We start from the raw sequence: 17,637 nt of genomic DNA, 5'->3' as shown, positions 1-17,637 counted from the left end.
TTACTTTCAAGCTGTTCTAACATTGTCTGATGCTTATTCATGTGACACACAGCTTTAAAGTAAACTTACATCAGCAACATTTAGCTCTGTCTCAACATAGGCAAGTTGAATAGTTCCCATTCTGTTACTAGCTCTCTAACATTCTGGTACTTTACTCCTATGTACTTAGTTCTTGTCTTTATGTTTGCAGTCTCTGCTAATGCGATGCAGGTCTGTGAATCATCAAAACACGATTATAGGCTTCTTCTCAGATTCCACATACCTAACTCAGACTAGCAGTGTCTCAACCCAAAGTAGTTCTGAACCGTTTAGGATAATGCGCAGAACTCAGCCTCAGAAGTGGACAGGCTGATTGTGTCTGTTTTTCTAGAACACCAGGTGATAGCTACATCACCATACTGAATGACAAAACCAGTACAGGACTTCCTGTCACCACAGTCTGCAAATGAACTATCTGCAATAGCCGCGCAACTCTGTGCTGGCGTTGGACTGGATCAGTAAACCATGATCAGCAGTTCCTTTTAAGTACCCTAACGCGTTTAACTTCCTCCCAATCATGTTTGCTGGAGCTTGCTAGCTTTTCTGCTTAAGCACTAACAGCAAGCGCTATATCTGAAGCGTGTCAGTTAGATATATGTAGGAGACTACCTACAACAGATTTGTACAGTTCAGGATTGTTGAACTCCTCACTTTCACTGCTAACTTTCTGAAGAGTCTAGGGACATTGGTGTTAGTGGCAACCCTTGCCTTTGACAATCTAGTCTTAGCACCAACTCATTTATTTTGTTCTTCTGACTCAGGAGATAGCCTTGCTTTGGTGTAGACATGACATCAATACCCAAGTAATGTTTGATAAAACCTAAGTCCTTTAGAACATACATGTCACTGAGTTGTTTGTACAATTTGTCAAATTGTTGTTAGATCTTGCACACACATATATCATCAACATAAAGAAAAGAATGACCTCTTGATTCTTTTTAGTTCCCCTGATATATAAACATGCATCGCAACAGACTTCTTAAACCCCAGTTTAAGCAATGTACTGTTCAGTTCATCATACCAGTTAGCACCAGCTTGTTTTAAACCATACAAAACGATGCAAAAGATAAAGCAGTATTTGGGTCTGCTTCTTGCCACTGGTGCAGAGTTTCAGATAAATTGCTTCCTTCAATTTAGCATTTAAAAAGCTTACTGGAAGTCATAATGCTTCACCATAAAAGCCTTTCTTACTAGCTAATGCAAGCATAGCTCTCTCAAAGACTCAGGTGCGTGCTGTGGGAGAATAGGTCTGGTCATAATTCAGCAAATAGGTCTTGTACAAACCCTGGAAACAAGCCTTGCTTTATACCTTTAGGTACCCATTTTGTAGCCTCTTTCCTCGGAAACACCCTTTGACCCAATTACCTCCTCTCCTTCTGGCAAAACAGTCTTGGTAAACACCTGTTGTTGCACTAAGGTATTATACTCCTCAGCCATGGCTTCATAGCCAGAGCTCTATTTCAGCTGGCGGTAGCTTTAACATCTCTTTATAGGAGCTTGGCTCTGATACCTGTGCTTGACAAACATAGACGTTTTGAGGAAAACCCATACCTGTCAGGAGGTATCCCTTTTGTAGACCTATCAGAGGTACGAGGCACTTTAATTTGTTTCTCATCTTCTTCACTACTGCTAGTGTCACTGTCTTGCAGCCCTTCCCCCTTCTCAGCTTTCTTCCTTGGACGCTTGCCACTACTAGAAGCAGTTGGTTGACCTTGAGCTGCTGCAGGCACTGCCTGGCAGTTCTGTTAACCCCTTCATGCTGAGTGAAAGGTAGCAAAACCTCTGCATTAGCATGGATAGTTTCCCATCCTGCATGCTTTTCAAAGTTTGTCGCATGAGATCACAACCTTCCCATAGGAATGTGCAAAGCGAAACCTTTTGTCCCAGATTCATAACCAAGAAACCTCAATCTCACCCACCTCTGATCCCCTTCATGCCTTTGGGCGTCAGGTACCTAACACATTGGCATAACTGCCAAAGATATGCAAATGATCCAGAGATGGATCTTTCTGGTACAGCAAAAAATAAGGAGTCTGGTTCACACTAGAAGACCATACTGTGTTGGTCAAGTATGTGGCAGTGTTCACAGCCTCAGCCCAGAAATGTTCAGGCATGTTGGCATCCAGAAGCAAACACCGTTTTATAGTATGTAGAACCCCAATTTCCTCTGTAGCAACCCGTTCTAAAGGGTTGGTCTTTCTGTGACATTATGCCTTTCTTTCTCAACCAGTTCTGGAACCCAGAACCCAGGAACTCACCTCCTCTGTCCGTTTGGAGGCAAGCCACGTTATGTGAAAACTGTCTTTCCACCATTGCCACCCACTCTTTAAACCTTGGGTAAGCCTCAGCTTTGGATTTCAGGAAAAGACTATAGGTGAACCTGCTATAGTCATCCACCAAACCATGTGGTACTTTGCATGCCCCTGACTGGGTTGAAATGGTCCAGAAAGGTCTGCATGAATTAAACCAAATGGCCTATCTGACTGTCTGGTGCTTTTCCTTGTAGAAGGAAATGCCTTTACTTTGGCCTCAAGATAATTAGGACAGGACTTGGCTTTCAAACCACACAACCTGGACATGTTTCCTAGCACTGAAACTGGCATGTCCTGCACCACGGTGCATATAATGAATACAGATCATCATGCATAGGTTTGTTAACTGCATTAGCCATACTTTGTCCTACATCATTGTTATTTAGCTGATAAAGGGTATTCTGCGGTATACCTGTGGCACAGACTCTCCCTTGTTTCTTAATAGAACAGGTCTGCCCACTAAATTCCACCACATAACCCTCAGCTGTCAATCTTACAACGCTTAACAAACAAAATTCAAATGAAGGCACAAAATATACATTACTCAGAGAGCCATTTAGAGCAGGAACAAATGTTGATCCTTGTAGTTGCACCTTTGCTGCGGTCTGCCATCAGCTAAACAAGCGTGGTCAATAACAGGTTAGGCGCCGTGGTCAGTAGGAGACTTTCCTTATTCACTATATGCTCCAGAACAAGCAGAGTCAATGAGCCATAGTGTGGTTGGAGTCCTCTCCCTTGCTTGTTACCAGGAAAGTAGATGCTTGTGATTCCTGTCTGTTAGCCCTGTTTCCAAGGTGGCTTGTTCTTCCTCTACGCCCTTTTGCATTTTGTACGAGCCGTGCAAAATGGCCAGGATTCCTAGCGAAAACATTTTTCACAGCACCTGAGTAAGGACGGCAGAATCAGCAGGAAAATCCACTCTGCGATGATTTCTCAGCCGTTATCTCAAACGGTGGCAGTCCCTCTGCTTCTGGTGGTCTAGCAGCTTGGCAGTGGCGTAATCCAAAGTCAAGCGTAGACTCGGCAACGCTCTGGAAACTGCATACCAACTGAGGGTCCCAGCTGCTATCCTTGTGAAAGCAACAGATAAACTTTGTGGGAGTCTTCAAACTGTAAACCTCCATCAGCGAGCTGTGCAAACAGTTCGCAGCATCTGCTTCCAGATGCTCAAACACAGATCCTCCTGGCCTCAGTTTGAGATTGTAAAGTTGCCTTGTGAGGAGGACCTTTGCCCCAGCCGACTCACGCTGATAGATGCCTTTCAAAGCCTTGCGCCTTGGCTGCAGTCTCAGCTTCTGCCAGATAAAACCAACTGTGAGTTTTCCACTGCTAGCACAATGAGCGCCTGCGTGCTTTTCATCTGCACGTCGCTCAGCAACTGTAGGGGCCGCTGGAGGGTGGGGAGATAACATTCCACAGGTCCTCCGGATGAGATAGCTCTGCATCTTCTGGCTCCAAGCCACATAGTTATGCTCATTCAGCCTCTCAAACAGCAAGCCGGACATAGTGGAAGCCATGGCAATAGCTGAGTCACACAGCACGCAGTACACTCACTGTTACTCACGAGTAGCACGTAGGAGCTGGGCCCATAACCTGAGAAGGATCCACTCAGCGGTCGTGGTAACAGCTGAAGCAGTTGAGGAAAAGAAAACACAGGAACCCAGGCGTTGTTCACTTCAAAGAACAGAAGGGTTTTATTCCTTGTTTCCAAAAGCACAAAACAGTCTGACAGAGTGCAGCGCAGCAACTGGATAACCAAAGCACGCATAGACCAAACTGTTCTGTGCATACATATAGAGACATTCAACCAATCAGGGAGCAGTGATGCAATCACACTAGATGTGCTTGGTCATGGTTGCATCACCCACTGAAACTAGGTGAAAGGTGGAGGATTGCATCAGCCAAGCTGTCAAGTAGATTTTGGTGATCTAACTGTCAAGTCCTAACAGCACCACCAAGGATCTTCCAGCTGGAGGGCATATTTGAGGTCATTTAGTCTGACCCGCTCTTCCACGCAGGAAATCCAGCACCTGAGCATGCACAGATGCCTGTGCAGCCTCTGCCTTGAAGACCTCTGGTGGCAATGTAACCTGTCGGGTTCCCACTGCAATATCTCTACCTACCCTGTGCCTGTGGAAGACAGTATCTGCCAATGTCCTCCCTGCAGTGTTGACCTGCAGCTTCTTTCTGGTGGTGGACTATTACCAGCAGGTCAACCTGTCAAGGTTGTTCTCTTATATCTCGGCTTCTCAGGTAAGCCTTGCAGAGTCTGGGAGGGCTATTCAGTTGGTACATCTTTTTCCCAGAATAGGAGGGAGTCAGTTTTTAGTCAGGGGGTGATCTGGGGTGTCTGTTCTTTGAGGCAGCCAGGCTGTACTTCTGAACCAAAGAGGAAGGTATTTTCATGTGTGCATTCATGTGGCAGCAATCAGCGGTTACCAGCAATTAAGAATTAAAAGTATCAGCAACAATAATATATAAAAGATAAAAACAGCAAATTTGAAGAAAGGGATAACACTTAACAAAAAAAGTCTATTTTTTAAAAACTGCAATAGAAAAGCTAAAAACAATATGCACGGTGTAATATAGAGAAACAACTGAGAGCTTCAAGAGACCCTGGCATTTCAACTTTTCAAAGTGCAGAGAAATGGGCCAGGCAATTCTAGAGGGAGGGTGTGGTTGCCAACTGTGCACAGGCAAATTCTTGGAGAGTTGGGTGGGGAGCTCCAGAAGGGCAAGGTTGGGGGGCGGGGAGACACTTTAACAGGATATAATTTCATAGCAGAGCGTATTAGGGGGTAAATTACACCCAGAGACAGCTCCTTCTCTGGGTGCCCCCCACCCTTGTCCCCCATGTGCTCAGGGGCGTGGCTTGGGGCAGGGCCACACACTCCTGCCCCCTGGCCTCCGTGTAGGCCAGCTTGCCCAAAAGCCAGCCTGTACAGAGGCTGGGGGAACAGGGCTCAGCGGTGGCCCAAAGGCCCCACCCTATAGTCCATATGCCTCTGTTTCACAGAATCCCCCTTCCAAAGCTGGTATTTTCTCCAGGGAACTAATCCCCATAGTCCGAAGGTCAGTTATAATTCTAAGAGATCTCCAGGTGGTGTCTGGGGCTGGGAGAGGGGGAAGAGGTGTTACCGCTGCTGCTCGGGTAACATTAAGTGATTTCAGCTCAGGCAACGTAGTGAGGCGCAGGAAGTCGGTGTTCTTCAAAAGCAAAGTATTTTATTCGGAAGTGGTTGCTAAAGCTCAGGCAGGGGAATCGCGCCCTCGTAACAAAGCGCAAGAACTTTTATACACCCAGGGCAAAGGGGCAGGTAAGGGGGCAGGTCCCTTACCCTACAACAATAAAGAAACATCAACACATAAAGAAAAGGCACAATTTCAACTCTGTGAATGGGACCGTGAGATCTCGCTGTTAGGGGTCTTCCCGCGAGACTTTACCATAGTGCTGAAATGGAGAGCGGGGAGTGTCCATTCATAAAACTGGGTGAGCCTGTTTAACGCACCCAGGAATCTGGTTATCAGATGGGCTGCTTCCCGCGCCTCAGTCCTGCAACTCAAAAGGGCTTAGACACTCCTTTCCCTTCTCCCTCACAACAAACACCCTGTGAGGGGGGTGGGGCTGAGAGAGCTCCGAAGAACCATGACTAGCCCAAGGTCACCCAGCTGGCATGTATTGGAGTGCACAGGCTAATCTAGTTCCCCAGATAAGCCTCCACAGCTCAAGTGGCAGAGTGGGGAATCAAACCCAGTTCCTCCAGATTAGAGTGCACCTGCCCTTAACCACTACACCACTGCTGCAAGAGGGAGCAAGCTTGTTTTCTGCTGCTCCAGAGACTAGGTTAAGGAACAATAGATTCCAGGTAGAAGAACAAAGATTCCACCTAGGCATCAGGAAGAACTTCCTGACAGTAAGCATTGTTCAACAGTAGAATCTCCTTCTTTGGAGGTTTTTAAACAGAGGCTGGATGGCCATCTGTCAGAAGTGTTCTGATTATGTGTTCCAGCATGGCAGGAGGTTGGACTAGATGCCCTTGGTGGTCTCTTCCAACTCTATCTATCATTCTAATTACCTCCCAAATGTCCTCTGGTTAACTGCCTTGGTCTGGTCTTGCAAATAGAGAGCCGTGGCTTCCTACTGGGTTACCCTCTTTCCCCATCGCCTTCCATTTGTACTAAGAATCTCAATTAACACTTCAAAGTGTATCAAGTTTCTAGTCCCCTTGTACATGAAGATACACTTGGAAATAAGACAACTGAAGGGAAGGGAAGGGAAGGGAGATGACGAGGAAGCCTGAACGGACGTGTCTGCAAACAGCAAGATTAGGGAAAGGAATCCACGGATTGTGCACAAGAATAAAGGCTGGGGGGTCAGGGAGGGACACGCTGAAGAGTTTTCCCAAATCAGCATCAAGGGTTGTACTGATTGCTGCTCCACGAGGCAGTGACATTAACACCAGCAGCACTATGCTCCGCAAAGTGGGTTGCATCATGCGATCTCTCCCTTTTGGCTTTCTATGCAATGCCGTTCAGTTCCCTGCCAGAGGCCCTGGATTGTCAAAACACTTTAACACCCATCTGCACAGAGACTGCGGTTGCAACATGGGACGGCCAGTGAAAATGGCACACACACCCACTTCTATCTACAGCCTTTACTGAGACTTATCCAGCATACAGATGCCTTCATGGTGTGCTTGTCTGTCCTTTAGGGTTGCCAGTCTCCAGGGGGTAGCTGGAGATTTCCTGGGATTCCAAGTCATCTCCAGGTGACAGAGATCAGTTTCCTGCGTGAAAATGGATGCTCTGGAAAGGGGACATTATGGCAACGTGCCCTTCTGAGGTCCCAGTCCTTCCCAGGATCAATCTGCAAATCTCTAGAGGGTTTTTTCATCCTGGATGTGCCCATGGCATCCTTCGCCACGGCCAGGAGGAAGCTGGCAATCCCTCTGCTGTTGCCACCCCCAGCAGCAAAACATATCTAAACTTCTGGAGGTTTTTAAGCATTATGATTGAAGTCTATAAAATTATGCATGGGGTAGAAAATGTTAACAGAGAGAAATTTTTTCTCTCTTTCTCACAATACTAGAACCAGGGGGCATTCATTGAAAATGCTGGGGGGAAGAATTAGGACTAATAAAAGGAAACACTTCTTCATGCAACGTGTGATTGGTGTTTGGAATATGCTGCCACAGGAGGTGGTGGTGGCCACTAACCTGGATAGCTTTAAAAGTGGCTTGGACAGATTTATGGAGGAGAAGTCGATCTATGGCTACCAATCTTGATCCTCCTTGATCTGAGATTGCAAATGCCTTAGCAGACCAGGTGCTCGGGAGCAGCAGCAGCAGCAGAAGACCATTGCTTTCACCTCCTGCATGTGAGCTCCCAAAGGCATCTGGTGGGCCACTGCGAGTAGCAGAGTGCTGGACTAGATGGACTCTGGTCTGATCCAGCTGGCTCTTTCTCATGTTCTTATGAATGAGCTTACTTTGTGATGATGAGTGTGATCATGTGATTGGTAGCCCCCCCCCTCCAGAAAAGAAGAAACAGGTTTGGAAAATCAGTTAAATGTTATTTACTAATTAAACAATTACTCAAACAGTGCAACAACAATTACTCAAAACCTATAAAACTCCCCAAACATCCCTCCACCCCACCCCCACAGAACAAACCCAATAAAAATTTACAAAAATAACTGTGGTGTGACTTTGGATGTACGGCGTTCCGCCTGCAATTTTGGACGCTTGCTTGACAGTTGGAGAATATCCCTGGTATTCTTCCTGGTTTGCCGCTCCACTTTGATGACTGGAAGGGAAGGGAGGAGGGGTTGGTTCAAACAAAGTAAGAATCAAACAGATGAACACCGCTGTCATTGCTTGTACATTGGTTGTGAACAGGTGTGACACGTTGAAAGGCCTTGGACGGGGCTGCCAGGAGATGCACCATTAACAGAGCTCGTGCAGCTGTGTGCCTGGTCACAGCCTGCTTGCACCTGGCTGGCGGGTGGTGGACCCAGGAGGGCTGCTCTTTGCTTGGGGCACGGGCACAGATGGCCTACTTACAAAGATTTATCCAGGTTTTAAACTGAGGGAAAGATGCTGCCATTTCTGCAAGCTCACATGTTCACTACAGTCAGATCTGTTGTTTGGATATGTTCACCAAACACAACATTTTGGAATGGGGGTGTGTGTCAGAGGTGTTGGAAGAAAGGGACTTTACGCTGTTTCCTGCCTCATCCTACAGAGGGGGTTTTTACTAGCGAGCCAGTGGGTAGATAGGGACTTAGGAATTTGTCACCTTTACTCTATCATGCTGACTCTATCCCTTTGATGTACACTGATACTCTTAGGGACTTCCTCCCTTGCTTCCGCCTTCTTCTCTGAACCTCTCCATCTTACCTTCACCATGCCTAGGGAGAGGATGTGTCTCCTACACATCCGCCTCCATCCAGCTAGATTAGAATAGATAGTGAACCTATCTCTCCACCTTTCTATCCAGAATGGAGTTCACTAATAAATAGTCTTTTCATTAGATTAGAAACTACAAACAACTCTGACTTTCTTTTGTGGCTGAAGTTCTCTCTAGCAAGCTCAGCCATGTGTGTGTGCCCAGGTAAGCTTCCCTGTGTTCAGCCTCCATGCCGCTCTGCTACTTTTCAAGGGAAACACATGCATCAGGTGTGGTTCTCCCAACAAGAGGGAGGGGTGTCACGGACACTGGTGGCTTCCCAGCTGAGGGTTGCATGGTGATATCTTTTGAAAGGTCAGGTAGTTTGTGCTGGGCCCCTGCCTAGGGAGAGTTACTCTCAACAGCCTCCAGAATCCCTGGGAAAGGAAAAGGGATTGTTTCCATATAGTTTAACATTTCTGACACCTCCCACTCAAAAGTGGAATTTAGACGGTTTGCAACAGTTCGCTAGAACCTGTAGCTAATTTTTTTTCTAGTTCAAAGAACTGGTTGTTACCAGCCTGGCTTCTCTGCCCCTCCCTTAAAACCCAGGCTCTTAAAGGGAAAGGACCTTTCCCTTGAAGGGGACCTTTCCCGAGAGGGAGGCCAGGCTGGAAAGTGGGGCTTCTCAGGCAGGAGTGGGAGGGAGACCTTCAGGCCCTGCCAGCTGCCTTAAACTGAAGCAGAGCCTCCAAAATCATGAGGATCCATGTGAATCCATGTTTTCCAAGCAGGTTTCTAACACAACTGTGGCAGAGGCGTAGCTACAAGATGGCCAGGGGGTGCACGTTGCACTGGGCGCGTGCCTGGGGAGGGCAGAAAAAATTTCAGGTTTGTTTTTTATATTTTTTAGTGTTTTTCAGTTTTTGGCCTTCAGGGGGTACAGTTTTTAGGCTAGCAAAACCAAACTTTCAGGGAGTTTTTGGGGCACTCTCCTGATAATACCACCCAAGGTGGGTGAGGTTTGGTTCAGGGGGACCAAAGTTATGGATGGGGTGCCCCCATCCCCCATTGTTCCCAATGGGAGCTAATAGGAGATGGGGGCTACACATTTGAGAGGCCATAACTTTGGACCTCCTGAACCAAACTTCACCAAACCTGGGTGGTATCATCAGGAGAGTCTCTGAAAGATATCCTGAAATTTTGATGCTACTAGCTTAAAAACTGCGCCCCCTGCAGGCCACAAACTGGAAAAAAGCACTTTAAAAATACAAAAAAACCCACAAACAAACACCGGGGGGCGGGGGGGCGCAGTGGCAGCAAAACCAAGATTTTGCACTGGGCTCCATTTTCCCTGGCTATGCCTCTGGACTGCAGCACCATGTGGCATGGGATACATGACGGTCATTAGGACAGCAAACCGGTCATTAAATGATTTGAATCCCACCACTGGAAGTTCAGAACCGGCTGTTAAATTATTTGAATCCTACCACTGCTCCCACCCACACAAAGACAAGCACTTACTACGGTCAAGGAGTGTTTGCTGGGACCCCCTGGCAGCGGGGGCTGGACTTCCACCTGCTGAGGACATGTCCCCAACTCCAGTACTGGGTGGCTCTCCCGAGGGCCCTGCCAAAGTCCAGAAAACAGTATTATGATGCTGGCAATCAGGTGAGTGGCTTCACTCTCCAGTTTCAGTAACAGATGAAATGAAAAAACCATGAGTAAACACACCAACCCCTCCCCCCATAGATATCACTCACACACACATCCCCCACGCATGGGCTCAGCCCCCAGGCACTCACTCACCTTCCTCTACTTCAGACCCCCCTTCCTGCTGGCTCCCAGTGGAGTATCTGCCTAGGGACAAAGGGTACCCCTTGTCCCCGGGCGCCACTCTTCTGGTCACGTGGGGGGTGCAAAATCGGCCCCCCATGTGACCAGGAAGTCCTGCTGTCTCATCGTTTTCACGTGCCTCGACCCCCTCCGAGGCATGCAAAAACCACGAGGCAGCCTGCTGCCTTCAAGCACCCTCAACCCCACCCAGGACTCCCCCCTCCCTTCCCCCCCTGCCGGCTTGGCTCCCAGCCTGCAGTCTCTTCTGACCTCCCCTCTGGGCAGGCCAGAAGAGACTGCAGTGCTGGCCTCGGAGACTTGGGGGTGGGGCTTGGGGAGCAGGAAGTCCCACCGCTTCCTGCTCCCCAAGCCCCACCCCCAGCCTCAGTGCTTATAAAAAAAGGTCTCCGGGGCCGGGACTGCAGTCTCTTCTGGCCTGCCTGGAGGGGAGGTCAGAAGAGACTGCACGCTGCTGGCCAGCCCAGCTGGCAGGGGGAGTGGGGGGGACAGGTGGGCACCCTAGCTCTTGCCCATGTCCATGGTGACATGGGCGGGGTCGAGGGCAGTAGAGTGGAGCCTGGGGGCATCAGGGGGCAGAGCTGGGGTGATGGGGCAGAGCCTGGGGGGCATCCTGGAGACAATTTGTCTCCGGGCACCATTTACTCCTGGCACGCCTCTGCTGGCTCCCCTGATCCTCCTCCTGTCCTTGGTGAAGTGCTGAGGCTACAACGAAAGGAAAAGGGGAGAAAAAAAGAATAATAAAGGCCAGTGTTGAGTGTTGCATGGCAGAGTTAGTGCAGTCAGTCTGAAATTTCTTTCTTTCTTTTCTCTTCCCACCCCCAGCACTGCAGTGAGGGTCATAAGAACATAACAAGCCAGCTGGATCAGACCAGAGTCCATCTAGTCCAGCACTCTGCTACTCGCAGTGACCACCAGGTGCCTTTGGGAGCTGAGATGCAGGATGTGAAAGCAATGCCCTTCTGCTGCTGCTGCTCCTGAGCACCTGGTCGGCTGAGGCATTTGCAATCTCAATTCAAGGAGGATCAAGATGTGAGCTCCCAAAGGCACCTGGTGGGCCACTGCGAGTAGCAGAGTGCTGGACTAGATGGACTCTGGTCTGATCCAGCAGGGTCTTTCTTATGTTCTTAAGATGGGTAGCCATAGATCGACTTCATAAATCTGTCCAAGCCCTTTTTAAAGCTATCCAGGCTAGTGGCCATCACCACCTCCCGTGGCAGCATATTCCAAACACCAATCACGCGTTGCGTGAAAAAACGTTTCCTTTTATTAGTCCTAATTCTTTCCCCCAGCATTGTCAATGAATGCCCCCTGCTTCTAGTTTGTACTTTCACTGGTCACGTTTGTACTTTCGTATTTACCATTTAGACTATTCCTTTGGTGACCCAGTATTCAATTAAGTCAATGAAACTCACCCCATCACCAATAATGTATATGTGTTAGGAATAATTGCAGGTCTACACTTATGCTCCATATTAACACAGTATCAGAAGGAATTGCAACAGTTACCGTAAGTCGTTTTCAGGGTGCCTGATACATTCATAAAGCAAATATAGGCAACAGAAGCTACCAGCATCTTTAAATCTTGGTGAGGGGGCAAGTTCTTCGCTCCTTTCTCTTCCCCACTCACCACAGACACCCTGTGAGGTAGGTGGGGCTGAGGGAGCTCCCAAGAACGCCACTGTTTGAATCCCACCACCATCGGAACCTGTTATTAAAATTTTTGGATCCCACCACTGATTCTTGTTGCTAACGTTTTGCCTGCATCTGCGGCTGGCATTTTCAGAGGTGTACCGTAGAGGGAAGTCTGTTACACTGGGCCTTTCCCCGATTCCCTTAAGCCCCGCGCTACTCGAGGAGAGTAGCGCAGGGTCCCTTGGCACTCCCCACTGAGAGGGGCGGCGACAGCGCAGCCGCCCCGAAGCCGCTGCTGTCGCGCCCCTCAGCGCGCAGCGTCCCAGGCGCTCTTCTCAACGGCGCCTTTTGATGGCCCCGTGCAGAGCGCGGGGTCGTGGGGGCGGCCGGGCGCGCGCCTGGGATGCTGCACGCTGAGCGCAGCGCGCGCCATAGAGGGGAAGGACGAAAGGAAAGGCCCACTGTTACAAGTCTTGTTAGAGCCGGTCCTCTAGAGTGCACCTGCCCTTAACCACTACACTACACCATGCTAGACTGAGCTTAAAGGTGCAAACTGGGGGGAGGGGGAGAGGGGGAGGGGGAGGGGGTGGGTCAAACTCACACTGTGGCCACTGGGGCTTGCCAGCTAAGGTCCAGATCTGGAGCATCTCTGGGTAATGAGGGGGTCTGTGAGCAGGCCTCGGGTTGCCGCCGCAGACCCCCCTGACATCAAAAAAACCTTTTTTTAAGAATTTTCCATTTATTCTGGATCTGGGAGGGAGTCCTACAGAAACCCTGCTTTTGCAGCTCCCTGCCAATGGCCTCGTAGGCACTTCGGTTGGGCCGCGCTGAGCGGGCCATCAGCAGCGTGGCAAAGTCTCCCTTCTTTATTGCAGAGAGCATGAGGGCCACCTCCTTTTCCTTCCATACGGCTCCTCTAGGGCGCTTTCCTGACATGTTCCCAACTGTGGCGTTTGGATAGCAGAAGGAAAACACTCGCTGGGGCCTCGTCCGCCGCTGCTAATGGCTGGAACGGAAGCCGGCGCGGGAGGGGACACCACGAGGAGCCCCCTGGGGCAGGGGGAGCACCTGGGGATGCAGCTGCTGGCGCCCTCCTGCGGCCCAAGTCATGAACTGCAAGCGCGTCCAGACCGTCGGCGCTACTTCGCACAGGGGTTTCTGGCCCAAAGGGGCTCCGACAGGCCACAACCTTGTCTCGCGGGAAGGCGGCGCACTCACAGGCGCGAATAGTGACGGGGCTCTCCTCGCCTAAGGGGCTTCTCAGGGCGCAGCCTTTGCACTATACTGCAGACCCCACAACCTACACCTGCGCCACACAGCCCCACAACCTACACCTGCGGTTTCGTGCGAAGGCGGCACCCTGTACAGGAGCTCCTTTGGCCAAAGAGCCTGAGAAAGTTAGCGGGGGCCCCAGAACCTGAACGTGAGGTCCCGTAAGGTCAGAGCAGAGCCGGACGGGGCGGCTGGCCGGGCCCGCGGAGATGGAGGTGCCGGCGGTGAACCTCAAGGTGCGGCCAAGGCAGGAACCGGGGGCAAGCCCCAGGGCTGGTGGCCTGGTGTCCATGTCCAGTCCTGCAAGGTGAGCTGCCGCTCTTATCCCCATTGGGGGAGGGTGAGAGGACAGGGAACTCCCCCTTGATGGAGGAGGTCTTGGGGGCCGGGTCTGCCCCGAAGGAGAACTGGTGAACCCCGAAGGCAGCCCTGCATGCAATGAACTGAGCACAGTGGGGCAAGAAGTTTGAGCATGGATCTTGTCCTTGAGGTGCTGGCTTTCCACATGCAGGGAGGTGTCTTTTCTTTTTTAGTGCAAGGATTTACATCAACATGTATAACAAGGGAAATAATGCTTCTCTGTCTGCTCTTGTAGTGATGAAGCGATGTCTGTCTTCTCTAATTTTTATCCAGCCAGTCCTCAAACACTTACAGTGGAAAAAACAGGGTCCAAGTTGGCCAAGAAGGCAGGCCTGCAGGGTTCTAAGGGGGATAAAATGGGGCGCAGGAGAGAAAGAGCAATGAACTGTTTTCCAGCGGCCTTGCCAGGAGCTACACATAGCTAAATATTAACCTGGCACATTTTTGTCACACAAGAGGAATTCAACAGAGTCCGAGCATAGTTGGTTGACGTCTCTCTGCTGTCTGGAGTGGGCCACCAGGTGCACCCGCCCCTACTGAGTGTAGCAGGAGGGGTCAGCTTCAGCAAGGGCATCATACTGGAAGCCCCCTGAGATTCAGAGGGTCCCCCGCTAGTTGGAGAGGCAGCCACTGAAACTGAAATTGACCCTTTCCTTCTGCAGTAGCCATTTAGAAGAAGAAGAAGAGTTGGATTTATATCCCCCCTTTCTCTCCTATAGGAGACTCAAAGGGGATTACAAACTCCTTACCCTTCCCCCCTCACTACAAACACCCTGTGATGTAGGTGGGGCTGAGAGAGCTCAGAAGAACTGTGACTAGCCAAAGCTAGTCGTGTGTGGCACACAGCTGGCGTGTGTGGGAGCGCACAGGCTAATCCGAATTCTCCCGATAAGCCTCTACAACTCAAGCGGCAGAATGGGGGATCAAACCCGGTTCCTCCAGATTAGAGTACACCTGCTCTTAACCACTATGCAACTGCTGCTCCGTGGCAGGGTAGCCCCCCCCCCCCCCGACAAACACACACACACACACATATTATGCCTTTGCTCAGTTGGGATCACAGGGCAAATAAAAAACAGTGGAAACTGTTTTTAATTTGGATGGTTTTAAGGTAAGAAGACCGAGACATGTTCCAGAATGAAAGAAAAACACTATTAGTTCTACTTGATCTGTGAGTGGAATTCGGGGGTTAAGATAAATCAGCAGGAATCACACATCCAGTACATTTTTGTTTGCAGATAAAGATTTGTCCCCTTGTGGAGTTCACGACAAACAGCAGCTCTTTGACTAAAAGGAAATGCCCTGCTGCCCTGGATCCCTTTTTGCTGTTAAAAAATTTGTATAACAGAGCCTGCATGTTTAGAGGCAGTCTACCTCTGAACTGCTAGCTGCTTGGGTCAAATATCAGAATGGGAATGGATGCTAATTATACTGTGCTTTCTTTAGAAGCTCCCTGGAACATCTAGACAACTTCTGTGATAGAAACCAGTAGCTTGAATCCATTTCTTTCGGGTTGTGTAAGAAACCTACTCAGCTAAGAGCGGGGGATTTTTCAAGGCAAAATAATGGGGTTTCAGTGTTTTCTGTGAGGTCGTGTGTGTCTGGCTGGTGGGAAAGGGAGTGGTCATCTGGAGTGAATGGGTCAGCGCTGTCCTTGATCAGGAAGTTCTTCCCACAGATCTCGATTTTTGTTCAGCCAAACGTTGCAAAGAGAGCCTTGTAGCCAAATTGTGCCAGCAGGGAAAGAATCATTTGTGATAGTGTTGTCTGAGTCAGCAACTGAGTGGTTGAATTCCTGCTGCCAGGCTGGCACTGTGGCTGCCCAAAGAATTTCCTGGTGGGAAAAACCCCAAGTGACTCTCTTGTTACCTGTCTCCCGACAGATGGCTGTTTCTCTCTTCTCTATGGATCTTCCTAAACATGTTTTGCCTAAACCGTTCTTACCACACCCCCATTTTTTTTTTGCATCATCAAAATTGTTTTGGAAACCTGCATTTTAGGAACAGGACAGTGATACTAGGTTGCATCATATGCCGCTCCTCCAAAAGTCCAGCATCTGTTTGTTTTTTCCCTAAGGACGACTACATCGCAACATCCTCCGGGGGAGGGCGGTATAAAAATCCAATAATGAATGAATAAATAAATAAATAAACTTAAGCCGAGAGTCCCATGCATCTGCAGCTGTTTTTCTTCCCAGGGGTTGGGGTCAGGGCTTTGTGTGGCCCACCATTTCTGCTTTCTGAAGTTGACCCTGCATTTCTGGAATGTGGCGGCAATTAGGAAATGGTTCTCAAAGGTAATGTAGCATTTCAGAAGGGGAAGAAATTTCAGAAGGCTTTGAGGAATGTCAGAGCTCTCTGCTATCTCGCATGCCCCCAGACCATCCTGTGCCTTTAAAAAAGAGAGATAGAAGAGTTGGATTTATATCCCACCTTTCTCTCTTGTAAGGAGACTCAAAGGGGCTTACAATCTCTTTGCCCTTTTTCTCCTCCCCCACAACAAACACCCTGTGAGGTGGGTGGGGCTGAGAAAGCTCTGAAGAACTGTGAGTAGCCCAAGGTCACCCAGCTGGCATGTGTTGGGGTGCACAGGCTAATCTGGTTCACCAGATAAGCCTCCATAGCTCAAGTGGCAGACCGGGGAATCAAACCCGGTTAGAGTGCACCTGGTCTTAACCACTATGCCATGCTGTAGAGAGAGCTCAATTAATAAAATCTGTGTGCGAATATTAAATAATTGGGCTCTAAAGGGGACAAACTGTTTGGCCCCCCCTTCTGCCTTCTCTCCCACGTCGTCCCAATTTTTCATAGAAGCCCCTGGGAGCAATTAGTGTGCCGGAACCCGGACCTGTTTGCCCTGGGACACACCATGTTAATTGTATTGGGTCCTTCGAGGGGATTTTAGCGTTTGAGGGCATGGTTGGGAAGCGAATCTTAATTAGCTGGGGCTCCTGTAATGAATGCTACGTACACGCTAGAACCCCCTGAAGGTTTGCCGCTGATATAATTGTCATTTTAAAAAAAATCAACGTACATGAGAAATGTGTTAAAATAAGGGAAAACCCCCATCGCCTCTAGTCTTATTTAAGGCTTTGTTAAGCAAATGCATTATGATGCTGTTTCCTGTGAAGATTTTAGGAATCTGGCTGTTCTCAGAAATACCTTTGGAAGGATTGGCCAGTTGTGCTTGACAGGTTTTTTTTTTGGGGGGGGGGATTAAATTATCATAACCTATATATACCCCTAACATAATTTTCAGCCCCCTGGAAACAATAACCTTTGGTTACTCCATGAGAGGTGGGTCCTCTGCAGGTGCTCAGAGGCATTTAAACATGTTACTTCTGGATCAGAAGAAGAAGAGTTTGCATTTATATCCCCCCCCCCTTTCTCTCCTGCAAGGAGACTCAAAGGGGCTTACAATCTCCTTTCCCTTCCCCTCCCCCCACAAAAAACACCCTGAGGTGGGTGGGGCTGAGAGAGCTCCGAAGAACTGTGAGTGCCCAAAGTCACCCAGCTGGCATGTGCTGGAGTGCGCAAACTAATCTGGCTCCCCAGAAAAGGGCTCAAGTGGCAGAGTGGGGAACCAAACCCTCCGCCTCTTGAGCCTTGCCCGCATTTCTACACTGTCACCTTCTTCCCATGGACGTGGCGAAAGTGCCCGTTGCGCCTCGGGGCTCGAGGACTCGTTCCTGGGGTGGGGGGCGGCGGCAGCCACCGGCCGCCACCCCCCCACTTTGGCTTCCCCCGTTTCGTTTGCACCGCCGACGGTTCGAAGAGAG

Source organism: Sphaerodactylus townsendi, linkage group LG16, assembly GCF_021028975.2.
Source record: "Sphaerodactylus townsendi isolate TG3544 linkage group LG16, MPM_Stown_v2.3, whole genome shotgun sequence".
Lineage (NCBI taxonomy): Eukaryota > Metazoa > Chordata > Lepidosauria > Squamata > Sphaerodactylidae > Sphaerodactylus > Sphaerodactylus townsendi.
The sequence above is the reverse complement of the archived record's forward strand: the minus strand, read 5'-3'. Positions refer to the sequence as shown.